Here is an 18236-nt window from a genome sequence, read left to right as displayed (position 1 = left end):
TTAATAATAATCAGAAGATGTCTGTACATATAGCAGTTTGAGACCTGTCAGATGGGAGGTACTTCAATAACAAAAGGCAGTATTTTTATAACTGTTTATGTTTTTTTAGGGGAGTGGTATTACCATTTCAGAAAGTTCTGTCTTTTGACATCCTATATGATCACCTTCTGTTGGTATATTATATTAAATAAAACCACTTTCAAGTCTATAATGCATTCTCTTTTTAATGGGATCCACATCAAAATAGAAAATGAACACTTTAAGAACAGAGAGAGGTAGTAGTACTTATGAAATTGTTCTCATAATTCTTATGACATTTTTTTCTGTGTCTCAGTGAGGTGAATGCAAAGATGAAATTATCTTTTACAATCAACATTACTTAGAATCTTGAGGTCTCTGCTATATTTATTCCACTGTACCACCAATATACAATGATTTAAACATTTGTTTTGGCTTTTAATCTTTGCTCATATATATACACCTGCAAAATAAAAACCAGTGGAGTATGCATACCCATAAATCTGTCCAACCTTCCACTCTTCTGAGATATTTCACTAAAGGCTTGACGCTTGTAATCAGAACTAGGTTTGGATACTGCCTTCAATTCATTTAACAAACACCCTTCCCCCTTTTCTCCATATTCCAGCCTCCCTCTTTGTTTCATTTTTAAACCTGAAGGTTTCAGGGAGCAGAGAACTCCTTTGAAGGTGTCTGAGGAAGAAGACTGGCAACAGTAAGAGGTGCATTCTTAGACTAAACATCAGTTATTTTATTTTGCACCATAAACATGCTGATTTAATATGTTTAATGTACTTGTACTGTAGCAAACATTGCATAGTTTTACTCCTCAGAGCTTCCTATCTGTAAATACTGTGTGATGCCTACTCCATCTTTTCAGCTACTGCTACCCCACAGTGCCTTCTTAGCTCTGCCTGGGAGGCTCTGCTGGGCTGGTCAAGTCTGGTGAGGTCCTGGGACAATCCAGCAGCTGCCCTGTGAATACTTAAAGCCAGTTTCAAAGATGGTGATGAGTTCCTCATGAAATGGTTAATGACGCAATACGGGGCAGTGGCCACAGACCACAGCTCACGAGGTCTGGTCTGGACATTGTGAGAAACATCAGGAGAACATTGCAGCACTGAACACATCACCCAGAGAGACCATGGAACTTCTACACCTTGCCTCTTTGTAGGGAGCAGAAGTATGAACCAGTACCTTAGCACAGCACTCAGCTCTGCAGGCAGGAGGAGACCACCAATGTCTCCCAGGCCAGCTGGAGACACACAGCCATGCCAGGACAGTGTGGGTAGTGGCAGAAAGGGCAGTCATGGGCTCATGGGGATCATTCAGACAGGTGGGATTTTGAAAGCTGTTGGATGATTCAAACATGTATTTATCTGGGAAGGATGGGAAAGCATGTACAGGGTTTATTTTTTCACAGGACTCTTCCTTGCAGTCTCACTTCCTTGTATTTAAATAGCATTGAAACCAAAATAGGAAAAAACTTGTATTCCACACAAAAAAGGACAGCATTTAAAACAGTAGAGCAATTGGTCTGGCTAGGCAAATGCTCAGTTAAGCAAATGTTATGTGTTGTGTTCAGTAAAGAGAGTTCATGGATTGAAACATGAAACTGACCTCTGTGTAATCTGTTTGTGCAGCTCCATTGGTCAATAATTTCTATTTAACCCAGAGAAAATGCCTCAATTGAAAGGAATTTTTTCAGTTTAGTTACTCTGGATTTGAACAGTGTATCTGAGATCAAAACCTGGCCCAGAGGCTATAGGAATAAATGGGATTGGGAAGATATATTGTTTTGAAAAGGAAAAGGTAATTTGATATACTGGGCAGCAGGAGAACTATTACTGTGATTAAAGGCATTTTTCCTTCTAAGTTTGTGTTTGCAGGATATATTATTTATTGCTGGGATATGGCAGATTATTAGATCTTTCAAATCATTTTGGTATTTGATTATGGAGTCAAGTTTCCCTTTTGAGATTTTATAGTGCTTTTTTGTTCAGCACAAGATTGTCATTGGTTTGTGCTCTTTGAAAAATAAATAAATGCTTTTCTGTTATTATTTCTAATATTGAAGAATGAAACTTATATCGTATTGGGAAATGTTTCCTTCTTCTAGGATGACATGTTCTTACTCTTTGAAAGGTGAAGGTAAAAAATAAGACCAGATAGCATTTTTTTTAGTTCCCAAAAAATTTAAGCACTAATTAATGATCAAGCGTTAAAAACTTTTTTCCTTTCATGTGTCAAAGTTGTAATTTATTGTCTCATAATTTTTTCAGATTACTTATTCCATACCTCATATTTTTCTTGGAATTCAGTCATACCGCAGAAGATTCTGCTGTAATGGACTAAATTTAAATGACAGCTTAAGAATATCACTAGATTTTAGTTGCCATCACACAATAAGCCTTTTAAGTTCTTGCCACATGGAGCAAGTAAATTAGAAGTTATCTGACAAGCACCACTGTCAGAGCACCATGGATTTGTCTCTTTCATTTCCCTTTGGGTAAAAAAAAATCCCATAGAACTTTTTCTGTCAAAGCCTGCTTTGACAAAACTGGACAAAACCATGTTGATGAACAGTATTTTCTCAGAGATCAGTTCCATTCCCACTGAAACACTCTGTGACAACTCATCCATTTCTAATGTTTCTTTTTTGTGGGAAAATTTTAAAATTATGACGTTTGATTTCACCATTTCATTTTGTGGGGATTTTAAGCTCATACATTTTACACTGCAGATGAAGTGGCCTGAGAGTGTGCATCCAGTCACGTACCATTTCTCATTGGACACACAGCACCTGGTTAGGCAAAAGGAACTTGATTGTGTGTAGTGATCTCAGAGGCTTTGTCTGTGGGTTTGGAGGACAAGGGCTTGAACTGGTCTCTTCAGAGCTCACAGCACTGACTGTCCATCAATCAGTGTTCAAGACTTGAAGTGTTCTCTTTCAAGGAGAGGAGACGGGCAAATCCTATGAATGTGGGAAAGGAGCTTGGCCATTTGCCTTGTTTAATGTCATACTGCTGCTTGGTGCTGGAGCCACTCTCTTCCCCTATTTGAGAAAAGCTTTACTAGTGCATGTTCCTCAGTTTTATCTTGATGAAATCACCAGGACACAATTTGGGACTTTAATTACTTCCACAGAAGAAAAAACCTCCTAAACCCCAGTATTTGAAGGGCAGCGGTTAAAGCTGACACTGAATTAGTTGTACCAGCCCCAAGCTGCCTGTGGTGCCGAGGGAGGCAGGAGAATGATACTGGCAAGCTGTCCCAGGCAGCAAGCCGGTGGCAGACTGAGACTGTGGGGCAGCTGTGAACAAACAGACCTGAAGGGATCCCACATGGTGCACTCTGGAGAGCCCCTGTGATGCTCCTGTCACTAGATGCAATGGACTGAGCTGCTTATGTGGTTAGGCACAGCCCTGAGCCTAAGTCCCTAAATCCCTTGCAAGGCCTGGGAGCCTCTAGCTAGACGGTTTTCTCCCCAAAAGCAGACTTTGCAATCTGTTCCATGTTCTGTGTGTGTGTTTGGAGAGAAAATGGAGAGAGCAAGATAAAGGAAAGCAATTAGATTGGGCTAAGGTGCTACTTGAATGCAATGCTAAAGAGTCCTGCTATCTCTTTATCTATTTCTAACCATCCACAAATTCATGCAATATTTAAAAGAGAACTCCTAACCTTTGATACAACAATAATTTAATTTCTCAAATATATTTATAATGCAAGTTTAATCTGCCAATAGATCTTTTCCAAGAGGCAGAAGGCAGGGAGAGAAAAGGAGAGATAAAGTCATTGGAAAAAGATCACAAGGTTGATAACAGAAAAAGCTGCAGTCAAACTTATGTGTTTACACACGAAAAAAACAGGAGTGGCATTTGTTCCCTATGCTTCAGAGATCCTCACTGTGTCTTTGTCATTTCAAAAAAGAAGTCTGTGTCACTTCTCTCAAGGCACATCTGCAGCTCTTTCACTGCAGAACATGAAATCACACCAGCATAGAGCAAAAGAGTAAAGGGAAGCTGAAAACTTGGAAAGAAAACATGGAAGAGGTGAGCTGAAAGAAAACAACTTCAGTATTTTCCTGATTCTCTGATCCACAGTTTTCTGCTCCTCCAAGCCCCCAAACAGACCTGTGCCCAGCTTAGCTGTGGTGGTTAATCACCTTCTGCTTTATTTTTCCCTTTATTGGACCCACCTGTTGGGTGCCTGAGGTACTAATCTAGTTGCTAATGCTGGTGTTGTGTCAGGGTGCTGGGGAAGGGGACAGAGGGTAAACAAAACAAAGCTGTGCTTGTGCCTGCATCTGCCTCTATATCTATATATGTATTTGTCTATGCTTATTTCTATATGTATTCAGACATCTATTATCTATGTCTATGCCTACATCTCTATCATCTATATCAACATACCTAAATTTTTATGTATATCCCGATGAGATTTGCCCTGTTTGTTATAAAAATAAAAATGGATTTGCCAGCCAATGCAGAGAAAAAATGACAAAGGCAGGAACTGGTTTTGGTGGCCTGAGAGGTGGGACATTTTTCATTCACCTCTCTGAGTACCTGGTGGCAGTACTGCACTCTCTACAGTTTCCCTAATCCAAGACTCAGCTCTCCTCTGAGTATGGCAGAGTAAAACTTTCTGTGTCCAAACAAGTGATAGGAGAATTTGTTCTAGTAGCACAACATCACTCTGGGGCCTTACCTCGCTCTGTATGACAAAAACAGACCCCGCATAGGCACGACCTCGGTTACTGACCCATCACAGCACATTTTTATAGGATATTCCATTATACATCTCCACAGAAAAAAGTTTCCCTTTCCTATGCTTAGTCTTTTCTCCTTATTGAAAGAAGATACACATGGAAATGTTATTCTTCATTATTATTTCCCCTGAAAGTAGTGTACAGGAACTCTTTATTGGTGCATCACCAGCAATTTTGTATTGAGTAGTGACTGACCTGTGACCTGATTTGCACTTGGTGTTCTGCAACAACATAAGATTTGCAAGTTATGTTTACCAAAAGGCACATTTCATACCCATTAAAATTCCAAGTGTTTCAAAATTGTAATATAACCAGTACAGAGATTATACAGGCAATACAACATCATATGTTTTACAGTAGACTATAGGTCCAATGACAGCCACACAAATTAAGAAATTTCAGTCAGAGGTTAGCACAATAGTCACTGAGTAATTTTTCCCAAAAAATGCCCAGTAATTTTTAATTAAAATATGCACATTTCAAAGTTTCCTGCACGAATTTATACTTAAGTTAGAAGAACAGGTTTTACTGAAGTAGAGCAGTGCCAGTATCAAAGCAGGCTCTGTTTGCTTATGAGCTGCAGGCACTAGATTTAACCTCTCCTACATGTAAAAGAACTGTGTAGGAGATCTATACAGGGACTGTTTCCAAGCATAAGAAACCTCAGATGAAAGGGCAGGTAATGGATGAATAATTCAGGTGTACATGATGTACAGAACTGAGTGCTTCTGACTAGGCTGTGAAAACTAAATTTCTCATATGTCTTATACCATTTATATGACACTGGTCATTTAATATCTACTTTTTAGTAGGAAAATCCCTTGCACAAAAAGCAGCTTTATTTTGCATTTTTCCCCACATGAAAATGAATGAATGAATTATTCCTCTGTATAATTTCAGCTATGCAGGTGAACACTGCAGAAAAAAAATATAGCTGTTCAAGGAAATATACAGACTCTTTTGAAAATACCTTTTCTAACCTGAATTTTATCTCCATGGTCCCATGTCTCTTCTACATGAAAGTATCTCTTCAGAAAAAAAATACATTTTTGAAAAATATATTGCATCAATCAGTCTTGAGTTTTAAAGTTTCTAGACCTTGACACCAACCCTTGCAAAGAGGAAGGCAGGGAGGGAGGAAGAGAGAAGTAAGAGAAGGAATGGCAAGAGAAAGAAGCTTGGTAAACTGAGAAGGAATGGTAAGAGAAAGAATCTTGGTAAGCCAGAGCTTCTCTGAAATCTTGCTTCAAGGCTTGATAAATATTTTCTTCACTCTTTTGCCTGGGCTGGATCAAAGCAGCCTTTTGGGATGGGGTGGGAGGTGAGCACAATAATTTTGTGTATCCCCAATGCCTAGAGCCTGATAATATTTTTATATCTAAAAACATCTGAGTAGGAGAGCAAAAACATCCTCTTCTTTTTGCCTGTCCCTGGATCTATTAAAAACAGAGCAATTTGGTACATGTTACATCCTGACCTACACTGGTCTGAGAAGTGATATATTGCTTCATAAATCATTTGACTTATGTACATACTAACCAACTTTATTCTATATATAAAAGAAGACTGATAACAAAGACTGTGTATTACAGAAACATTGCTCTACACTTGATCACTTTTAGATCCCATTAAAACAAGCTGTGTTTTTCCTGTATGTAGAATAACTCTCTCAGAAGACTCTATTTTGTTCATTGTATTTGGCAGTCACAGCCACATAGTAAATGATCACATTATATGCAGCATCCTAATGTGCAGAATGTAAATGCTGAGGAGGATAATGAATAGGGCAATTGGAGAACAAAATTACATTTCCTGCTCACGGCTCTGATCAGCCCTAGTTAACATGCTCATAAGTAAAGAGTTAGTTATGGGAAGGTGGTTGGTGATTAAATGAGTGAAAAAACACATCCATTTTTACTAGCAGAAGACTGCTAAATAGATGTGTGTGCATCAGAGCTCCCAGTGGATGGGCTGTACAGGTGAATGTCATCTGGGCTACAGAATAGCTGTAGTTCATTGGAAGGTCTTTCCATTGTCAGAGTGGTTTCTGCATACCACTCAACATATTTATTCCCATACATCTCCAACAGAATTCAAATCTCTCACTTGACCTCCACAGAGATTCTTTGTAAGAGTCTGTTTAATCCCATTTCTTTGTGATACTTAACTTCTGAGCTAATGTAGAGAATCAAGAAGTGTCAATGCTGTTTGAGGAGAAAAAATTAAACTGACTCCTGTGTTAATTTGGTACTGTTATCTCCCATAGTGAATAAAAATGTCACTGATTTCAATCTACAGTATGTGTGTGTGTGTGTGTGTGTGTGTATGTGTGTATTTGGGTTCTGGTTGTTCTCCACACTTATGAATTCTTCCTGTTCAAAAATGTTCACATTTTTGGCCAAGAACTAGAAAGTCAGACATAAGGTAGATCTTTGAAAGGGGATGAGAGGCATGGTTCATAAGCCAGTTTCATGTCCTCATCAACAGCTACTGTACTGCTACAGCAACAAATGGCACATTCTCTAAGATGTGACAGAGTTTGTACAACAAGAAGCTGCCTTTGTGTGGGTTGGGATGAGGGAAGGAGACTGAGGAAACCCTGAAGAGTAGTTGTAACTGTTTTGCATCCCAACTCCAGCAACAACAGCTAGTTGTGGCACTGCAGTGAATGTGATGGAAGGTTTATATTGCATAGTCATCTCCTACACAAACTTGCTCCTCTCAAATACCAAAGGACTGCCTTACAGATCCAATGAAATATGTGTTATAGATGTGTAACAGTGGTGCTGCAGACCCCGACGTGCACCATTCATCTGGAAGAGTAGCCACCCTTCAGGCACTGATGATGTCTAAAATGTGTTTTCATGATGTACCATTCCCTGAGAGCTCCTCTGTGTAAGAAGAGCTAGAAAAGTACATTTGAATTAAATGATAGTATTGGTTAAAATAGGTTTGTTAAACTGCATTGATCCTCATTATAGACATTCTCATTCAACATTAAAACAGCTCTAATTCAATTTAGTTTGATCCATTTTGGCAGTGAAGTAGAGAAAACTGACTTGCACTTGTTAAGTGCTCAGACACTGCCAAATTCAGGCACTGAGTCTGTGCAGACATCCTAGATATTACCTGCACATATCTAGATTCCCCTCCCAGGCTGGATATATATCCCTTAGATCAGCTTGGGCCATTTCGGTTTGAAGTGTCTGCTGGGGTTTCACATGAGAATGTCTTTGATGAATTTCTGTTTACATCAGAAAAGATTAACCAGTTGAACTGCTATGGCTATGTTATTTATCTTACAGACTGTTTTAGCCTCATTCTCTTGTGAAGTATGCACCACAGAATATTTTTTTCTATGATTATTATAAGAAGATTAGAGTATTCATAGAGATGTTTATACTTAAATGGATCAAATCCAAGCAGATTATTCTGGCAGAATTTAAGACACAAACAGACATCAAGAAGGATCATGAAGCCTTCAAACATCTTCATTCTGCTAAGACATTTTGGTTTACCATGGGGCAGTTCTATCCCTTTACAAACACACTACTGTGAGACAACTCATCTTACAGTGCAGGATGTTGTGTTAGAACACTCAGATGACCATTTGTCCAGCACTGAATTTTCTCATCCATTTTTCTTAGACCCCTACATCATATGGATCATGTCTGGGAGGTAGTGCTGCTCTTCTCCCTCACGTTATTGCAAAGGACATAGAGTTATCTTGGCTGGAGGAAATAACCCCAGGAAACTAGATGTAATCACTTCCAGCTCCTTCCTTTCCCGAGAGATGGAGCAGAAACAAATAGGCAGCAGCATCCCTGCTATTGGTAGAGGTTCTGGGGTGTAATAAAGGCAAAAGTACAGGAAGAGAAAGGCCAAGTGAAGTGAGGGCAATGGGTTGGGTTACAGAAGATGATGCAGGATGAACCATAAAACTAACAGTTATGATATTCCAGTGGTATTGATGTTAATTACTCTGGCTACTGTTGGGATTCTAGGAATTTAGAACTGCTAAATTTAGAACTACTGGAAATATTTTATAACCGTTTGAATAAAAATGCCTACTCCCTTTCTGAAACACCTAAACAAATAAATTCAAATCACACAAGCATGAGGAGATGCTATTTTCAACTGAAGCTAGCAGCTCTGAAGCAGTGTGCTTTTGCTGGTAAATTAGTAGCTGCTAATGTCAAAGCTTTTATGGTCTCCAATATTCCTTATGTTTTGTAACAGTAACCATGCTGCAGATGACAGGTAGTGCCAAGATGTTAACTACTTGTTCTTTCTCCTTCTGATTTGTGTAAATTAAATTAGGCACATCAATTTATATTAATTTTTCTGCAGAATTCTTTCCTCTTTCTAAAATGCACAAGCTGTGCTCATTTCTGCTGCTGAGATCTGCCAGTTACCCCTTTCATGGTGCCTTTGGATTACTGTTTTCTCGCCAGTGAGGGGGGCTGCTACTGTTAGATTATCTGTGTTCATAGAAACTGGATTCACACTTCAACAGATAATGCTCTGTATTACCATTTCTTGGATGACCAAATGGGAAAAACAAGATAATCTAACTGCAAAAACAGTTGCACATTTAATACATTTCTGTAAAGGAACACAACACAATTAAACCTCATGGGCCCAATCCTGCCTCTAGAAAAGTCAATGGAATCCTGGTGATTATGAATCCAAATTGACTCCTACTCCCTGCCCTTCTTTCTGTGCCACAATGAGAAGTCTGAACTCATTTGACTATACCTGTACTGTCTCTTCTGACTAGAAAGAAACTTTTATATCTCCTGTGCCTACAGCAGCTCCCTTCAGCCTGAGTCCAGTCAGGGAGCTTCCCAAAATCACTTTTTGGCCTTTGCTCTCAAACTTGTTCATAAGTCTCTTAGCCACTAATGGGACAACAAAATGACTAATAATACTGTCTTTGCATTTCTCTGTTTTTGTAAATACATTTTTCCATTTTTCAAGTAAGTTTCAAGTGGATATGTATCTTTTATCTTTTAGAGTTTCTTGTACTAAAGTGATGGAAAATATAATCCCAGAAACTGTTTTCAAATGTATGGAGGACTAGAAGCTGATTGTGAATAATGAGCATGAATTTATGAAGGAGAAATCATGCCTGATTAACCTGATAGATTTCTGTTACGAGATGACTCGCTTGGTTTTTTATCTTGACTTTAGCAAAGCTTTCTGCACTGTCTCCCATAACATCTTTATAGAAAAGCAGGTTAAATGGACAGTGAGCTGGGTTGAAAACTGGCTGACTGCCATGCTCAAAGAACTGTGTTCAGCTGTACGTGTCCAGCTGGAGAACAGTCACTAGTCTGAGACCCTAGGGGTGGCTATTGGGATCAGTACTCTTTAACAGCTTCATTAATGATCTGGGTGATGGAGCAGAGTTCCCCTTCGATATATTAGCTGGTGATACAAAGCTCAGAGGAGTGGTAGATAGACCAGATGTCTGTGCTGACATTCAGAGGGCCACAGACAGGCTAAAGAAATGTGACAACAGGAATCTCCTGAAGTACAGAAAAGAGAAATGCAAAGTCCCGCATGTGGTGAGGAATAACCCCAGCTGCCAGTACAGACTGGCTGGAAAGTAGGTTGGCCAAAAATCACCTGGGGGTCTGGTGCACACCAGTTTGAATGTGCTATATTCAGCAATGTAGTCTTGCAGTAAGGAAATGTAAGGGTATTCTGGGCTACAACTCTTTTCCCCCCAACTAATATATAACTATTGTTGCCTAGTTGTTAGATGTATAGTAAATTATTTTGAAGAAAACAGTGACTAAATGAAATATGAATTATTGTTCCAAAGAAATACCTTATTTACATTATGATAATTTTCTTAATTTTCTAATATTGCAGGAGTCTCTGATAGAATGTACAATGTTCTGCAGAAATATGAGTTTAATATAAGGTATGCTTGTGATAGACTGGCTACAGAAGACAGTGGTATATTTAACAGCATTGTCACATTTTACGTTAGTACCTCAACATATGTGAATGCTGTTAGGGTCATCAGCTTTTAAGTTGGACAATCTCAGGTGTTGTTGATAAGTCTTTAAGCTTCTCTCTGTATAACCAAATCACTTTACTCCATTCATTCTAGGAAGTCTCTCTTAATAATTTACACTTTAGAATCTTTCTACACATATTCAAGCCATCTTGGCTACAGTCACCCCTTTCTGCCTCTCCTGCAGTATTTTGTGAAAGCTTGTAAGCAGAACAGTTTCTTAGTTCAGCATGTCTTACTTGACTTAAGTAATGTCCATTACTTAACATTACTTTCCCTGATCAGGGAGCTGGGAAATGTGATGAGAACAACTTGCTCCACTGAGCCAAGGTACTGCACTGTTAAGATTTAAGTGGTTGTTTCTGGGGGACTTCCAAAGACCAGCCAGAGATAAGCTGCCATGTTGGAATCGACTAAACTGGTACCCAGGAATGAATAAACAAATGGCACTAAAAATTCCTTCTCACTACACTACCTGAATTAAATTATATTGTCAGTTTATTTGTCTGCTGGTTGCTCTTCTAATCCAATTAAGGCTTTTGTTATGAATTTAAAAGAAAGGATCACCTTATTGAATTTGAGACTTTTTTTACCTGGGTTATTAATAATTCCTTACATTATTAAATCTGGATGAAATTTTATAAACTAATTCACTATCACCATGGATGCTGCAGTTCATCTGTTTCATCAGTAAATGAAAATAGATAATTTCTTCCTGAGCTTGATTCTCTCTTGAACTGCTCCTTTGGGCCCAGTCTATCTGATTCAAAAATCAGGTTAAAAGTTCTGTTGTTCTGAATGGATCCTGATCAGGCCAATGGGACAACTTAAGTCAGTATGCAGTTGCAGGATTAGTCTCTTTCTGGCTTGTATCCATTGGTGCAGCACTGCTCTTTCTTCACCAAATGCTGTAGTGCATCCTAACAACCTTATTTTCTGTGTAATTTATACTTATTCCCAAGAAACTGAGAAAAAAAAAATCACACAAATTAATTTTTCTCCTAACAAAATTTCCAGAATAAAATAGCTCTGTCCAAATACTTTAGTTGTGGATTTAATGATATCTTTCACCTTCTTCCAAACTGTTTTTCCCTTCTTCTCAATTTTTGTTTAAAGTACAACACAGTTAATTTTTAAAAGATGTGGGAAATTAATGTGAATTTAAAGTCATTTGGGGAAAATCTGAAATTATAAAGTAACTTTAAAGCATAATCCAAAAAAACCAAACATTGATCGGAGAAGGAAAATATTAATAAGCCTTTATGAAGAATGTATTTCTTTCGTTTCCAAGCTAAATCACAGGCCTACCTAGTTGAAAGGTGAAGATGGCTCATCTGTTAAATAGCTATTAGAGCTATCTGATATATGATGATTAATTATAATATGCAAAGTTTGTCCCAGGTGTACAGACCTCATAAAGCTGAAGACAACACAAGTGCATTATTAGCTCCAATCACAGTGGTAAAATAAGCCAACTTGACCTAATTATAATTTTTTAAAATATATATGTGATTATAATGAGTGTTCTGACAGCATGTAAAGAGAGAATTTAAGTATTCATGGCTTTTTCCTGTAGTCCTTTATTTGATTTAGTTGGAAAATGCTTGATTTGCCAGAAAATCTGGAAAATATGGTTCCAGACTCAGATAATTTTTACTGTATTACATACTGAGGCTGCCCCTGGGAAGGTATTTATTTCTTTTCTCCTTGTCAATAATGAATGACCCTACAAAGCAGAAACCTTATTAGAGTCTATGTTTAATGATTGCCCTAGTGATATGAGTGGTCTGGTAACAAATTGAAATGTCAGACACTCTATGACCCTCTAATAATATTGAAATCTGCCAGCCCCTATTAAACTGCCTTCAAACTGTATTATCCTGCGGTAATAGATCAGCTACTTACCCTAACTAATACAGTTATCACGTGGGACACTGCAGAACAATCCTTTTAATCAAAAGAGTCAAAAAAGGAGTGGAACAGTGGTTAAAAATGAAGTATTGTCATAACAAGTCATGATGAACCCACTTCATTAAGGTGGAAAACTACCCGTAAAGAAGGCTGTGATTGATCTTCATTCTGGTGTGTCATTCTGCAAAAAGAAAGAAGTAACTTTCAAATTTGAATGAGCAGGATTTTCTTTCTCTCATCCTCTCCCTCCCGCTGTCCCTGTTTTAATGGATTATCTTACTTCTTAAGCTCCTTTTATAGGTCCAAGTGCAATCCAATGTGTCCCAGTATTGCCACAGGAAAACACCCAAGAAAAAGAAACACTATTTTGTCATTATATCCAACAACTCCTCTGCATTTTTACATGGAGAGCATGACATTAATTTTTTCCTGTGTCCAAATCATAAAATAAAGAGTATTAATAAAAAAAGGTAATCTTTATAATTTAAAAAAAATTAAAAAGAGAAAGCAAAAGAAACAGCAATTTAAACTATTGAAAAAACAGTATCACATCTTCCTTCTTTAGGACTTGTCCCTCCCTTGCTGAATTATGTTAATGCATAGAGGTCATATTTACATGGCATCATTAATTGCATTTGGAGATTTGTGCACAGATTTATCCATAAGAGTAGAATGATTAAGAGAGCTCTTAGTAATCTCAGAGTGTACTAAGGCATTTGATTCTCTTGAAGATAATGAGAACCTCTCTTTCTGTTGTTGATGGCTCTGAATTATGCTTGCCCTTGGGATTCTTTGTCCCCTTCCTTATTATGGAAAAGAAGATAGGTTTAGATAGGAAGTCTGTCAAGTTACAGTTTCCAGGTCCTCCACTTTTTAAAGGGATATCTTTCTGAACTGGGGCATTGCTGGCCCAAGGTCATCTTTCAAAACTTATGACTTTCCAGCTGAAATAACTTTGATTCTGACTCTCTAGCCACTTTTCTGAAATGCCTTGGAACATTCACAGGTTGTCCTTCATAACATAGCCAAGGGCACACTTATGTGCCAGCAGACTCCTCCTGTTACCTTCTGTCTTTCTCCTGCCCATTTCCAAATACCATATCAGCTGATGTGAGGCAAAGCAAATACTTCAGTGTTCTTCCCAGGGGAGTCCTGAGCAGAGAAAGAGAGATCTTAAGGAGATCTATGCAGAGTCTGAGTTCAGGTTTGCACACAGCTGAGTATGGCAGCATATTGGGCTTCAGCACCCTACTTCTGAGCTCTAAAAGTCTCTATACCATAAGCCCCTAGATGAACAATCAGGATTTATATATTTTATGTATATGGATATGACATGTACCACGTGTGTGGAGAGGAACATCAGCCTGTTTCTATGTCTTCTTCCTTGTCCTGCTGCAACTTTCTCTAACAGTACCTCCTTCTATGTGTTTTCTACCCTGACCAGTGTCTCATTGTGTACCTCTCTGTTAAAGTTTTGGATGATGCTGTAATCAAACTACTGAATCATAAATCTCAGTTATCTTTTCTCTAGAAACCATTTAAAATCACATCCTGGTGCAGTAGCAGTGGGGTATATAAAGCTCTTAGTTATAACTGACCCTGATTTATGGCTATAACAGGAAAGATCAAAGTTGCAGCCTGGCTTCAGAAAGATTCCCTGCAGGAGCAGAAAGCTGGGAGATTTTGCAAGGAGTTTTGTGTGAGATATAGCTAAATTCACCTCTCTTCTGAAAAAAAAGTGACTTTGTAAAAATAGCTCCATGTTTATTGTCTTTTCATCAAACAGGCACAGCTTACAAATGAAAAGATGGCTTTTGTATCTACCACTCCTACAAAGTCACCGTGGGCTTTTACTGTCAGCCTTAGCTTCCCCCCATTTTGCCTACCATCAGCAGCAATAAAGACCTGCAGGCCAAATTAGTCCCCCTGAGATGGCTGTGTAACACACTGACTTATAATTGTGCTCTCATTGACACCCCTGCAGCTCCCTTAATGTCAGTGGTTTTCTGCCTGATCTTAGCAAATATTTCACTGAGGATATACAAAAGGTATGGTAGCTTGCAGCTCTTTGCTGCCTTATTGTGTAGAGAAAACAGTAGGGGAAATGAAGTAAGCTCTAGAAATCAGTTAAGTTTTCATTATCATGTAATGTATTTCATATTTGATGAATTCTACAGAAATTCTTTCCATTGTTTAACAAGCCTGAACTGCTTCTAACTATCTGAAAAATACATAAAAGCTTAATTTGTTTCCCCCCAGAGGCAGCTTTTGATTGTGAACTGCATTTGGAAAGGCCCTACCCTACAGTGAAATGTGCCCGAGGACCAGGAGGGCCAGCATGGTCTCACTGTGGGCTGGGACCTACGCTGGCCTGACAGGGAACGTTCCTCAGCTCTGTTCCACCCACCGCCAGGAGCTCCAGTGAGTTCCCTTGTGAGCTGAAGGCAAAGGCACCACTTGCCAGGCATGAAGTTAAGTACATGCACAGCACAGGATCAACCTCAAGGTTCACATACCTATTCCACCGAGAGCAGATATGCTACTGGCTTGGATTTTCAAATTAAAATTTCAAATCTACCATCCAAGATTGTTTGAGACAAAATGCTTATAAGTTTTACCAGCTGAGATTTGCTTGGGGACATTTTCTCCATAACATGGGATGTGCTTTCATTCAGTTCTGAATGCAGAAATAGTTAAGCAAGGCATAAATAATGTCAGAAAAATCAAGAACACACTCACTCATGGATACAATTTTTTTTACACTGTTCAACTTCACTGGAACTCTTAACCTGAGTAAAATTGAGAGCCCCAGAAAAAAAAAAAAAATCTTACTGTTTTGTCATGTACCTGATTAGCTTGGTTAGAAACCAAAGGATTTCATAAACATTCTTGTTTATTTTTGTATTTAGCATTCTGTAGTAACCCATGTTGTTGACCTGAAAATATATTGTCTTCCAGATTTTATCATACAGTTTTTCATACAGCATAATTTATAATTCTGAATGTCCTTCTGTTTTAGTAATTTCCTTTTATCCCCAGTGGCCATTTTCACTCTTGCTGTATCTATTGTGAGATGGCATATGCAACCTTTGGGCATGCAGGATATTAATCCATCTTTGATCACATTCCCCTGTGTATCCTCTCCACAGCTTCCTGATTTTCATCCAGAATGAACTCTGAAGCAATTCAACATCTTTATTTTTATTATTATGATTGGTTGTCTTTAGTTGTAGTTGACAACATCTCATAGGTTTTTTTTTTAGTTTAGTGGTTTTTTTATTCTTTTAAACATTGCTCCTGTACTTCGATGCTGATTCCATAGAAGTTTCTTCTTCTTTTATTGATTTTGTTTTTATTTTCCTGAATCTCTGTTTACTTCACAGAAGTAAATATCAGAACACACAGCTGTTACACAGATCTTCTAAACTTAATGTAGGTATCAAAGAAGGAAAAGGTTTTTTCTGTCATCACCATCCTATCAATGCAGGGCTGCTTCTCCAAAGTTATCTTGCTCATCACCCCTACTCAAAAAACATTCCACAAGCAAGGTTTCCCAGATATTATGACTAGTTTATGCTAGTGAATATTAATTTTTTTGTTCTTGCATCTTAAAGATAACAGGACTACATGTGATTCTTTTTCAGGATTTAACTGCCCTTTTTTCAGGCATTTGTAGGACTTTCCTTTGCTGTGTCATACATAGTTAGGTTATGGAAGCGTCCTTTATCACTTTCTACCATCCTTGAAACAGTGTTGTTGTTTTCTCTGAGTGCACACTACTTTGCCTGATTTCAGATTCTGTATCCCAAATGCCAGAGACAATTTATACACCAGAAGCTATCTGTAGAAATTTCACCTCACAAATACATCTGAGTTAGGAGGTTGTCACGTATATTTGTCTTAGAGCTAAATTGCTATCCCACATAAAACCTGATGGCTTAAATCTCTGTGACTATGAGCCGGTGCCTCTGCATTTGCAGCCCACAACTGTGCTACCCTTTGCATCCATCCTGTTGGGAATGCTCCTATGTCATCTGTTGCCCACTGTTACCTTGAGGCTTTTGCCTTCTATTGAATTTGTGGCTTCCCCCAGCCCAAGTTATTTTTCCCTTGTGGCATGCATTAGCTTTCTTTTTAACCAGCTGAATCTCATTTTGGTATTCTCAGCCTGTATTTCTCTGAGCTGCTTTACATTACACTTCTCGATCCTGACTTGTATAATGTTTTCCAATTTAGCATCATCTGCAAATTTAATGAATGTGGTTTTATTTTGCAATCTTCTTGAATGTCAATAAAGGTGGTAAAGTAAATATTGGTCCTACTTTAGGTCTCTGTGGCTCTGCACTTCCCCCTTCACATCCATGCCCGATTCCCCTCCCCCTCAAACTCTCTGGATTGCAGTGCCTGGCAGTACTCTCTCCTTTTTGGACTTCCACATAAATCTAGTCTTTATGTTAATTTGTTGTATAACAGGTTCATCAAAATCTGTATCTGCAGTGTAGACTGTACTTCAGACACGCAGAGATTTAGGAAACATCACAGAATGCAGTGATGAGTTAAATCTCATAGGTCTGCTACCCAGCTCTCATGTAATACTTGCATTAGATCATGGTAGTGCACCTCTTGTCTTGATCCCAGTGGCAATTAACCAAGTTATGACTTCTTACTGGTTTTGATAAGCATGTGAGGGATTTTCCCCTTACATATAGAGGGCAGTTTTTAGTATGGATTCAAGTAGACCACATCATCTGTAAGGCTGTTACCTTAAGGGTACCCCACATCATCACTCAATGTACACTCATTCTTCCAGAACAGGCCTCTTGATATTGCTCCACAGCAAGAGGTGAACAGGCAGTAGAAATCCCTTGTTTGCATGTGACTTTGCTTACATGGTTGCTATCATGACTGAAAAGCCATCTCACTAAGCAGCACAGAATCCAAACATACATGGAAATTCACTGGCAGAGTAAACTGGTTTTATAGAAATTGTCTTCAGAGAGTTCAGAGAGGTTATGGCAGAAGACTGAAGGGGAAAAAGTTTTTTGGTTTCTTTCTCCTTTTACATAAGACATGTCTTTCAAAGAAGGCTTTATTCAAGGTTAATAGGTAATTAGTAACTTTTTATCTCAACAGATATATACCAGATATTTAGGTTAATAACAGAAGGAAGAGAGAGAATGAGTAATAAATATATGGTGATATAAGTACTTATCAGCAATGAGAGCTTCTTCTGGTCCAGTTACCAGTAGTAGGATCATACCATTTTAAAGCTGAGAAAAGCACAAAATAAAGAAGAAATTTGGATAAAAACCAGAAAAAAGGGCCAGGTGATCTAGAACATGGGTCACTAGTTTACATCTTCCAATTTTCTGCAAAGCCCCAACCTACGCCCATACCCTCTGCACATCACACAATCTCCTCTACAAAATGGATCTATGTCACAAAATCATAAAATCATAGAATCATGGATTGGAAGGGACCTTGAAGATACCATCTAGTCCCAATCTCCCC

At 38.4% G+C, this 18236-nt stretch overlaps 1 long non-coding RNA gene across 3 annotated transcripts in view; it reads right to left on the bottom strand.

Annotated features, from left to right (window-relative positions):
• Positions 1–8834: 8834 nt before the first annotated feature.
• LOC135301907 (uncharacterized) overlaps positions 8835–18236 on the bottom strand; it is a 50520-nt gene continuing 41118 nt past the window's right edge. For 2 of the 3 annotated variants that reach the window (XR_010363646.1, XR_010363648.1), the window contains one exon: positions 8835–17995. This is a non-coding gene — a long non-coding RNA (uncharacterized LOC135301907). The remainder of the gene's footprint in view (positions 17996–18236) is intronic. The other variant, XR_010363647.1, reaches the window with a different exon arrangement.

Source organism: Passer domesticus, chromosome 5 (genome assembly GCF_036417665.1).
Source record: "Passer domesticus isolate bPasDom1 chromosome 5, bPasDom1.hap1, whole genome shotgun sequence".
Classification (NCBI taxonomy): Eukaryota; Metazoa; Chordata; class Aves; order Passeriformes; family Passeridae; genus Passer; species Passer domesticus.
Note: the sequence above shows the minus strand (reverse complement) of the source record. Positions and strands in the feature narration are given on the sequence as shown.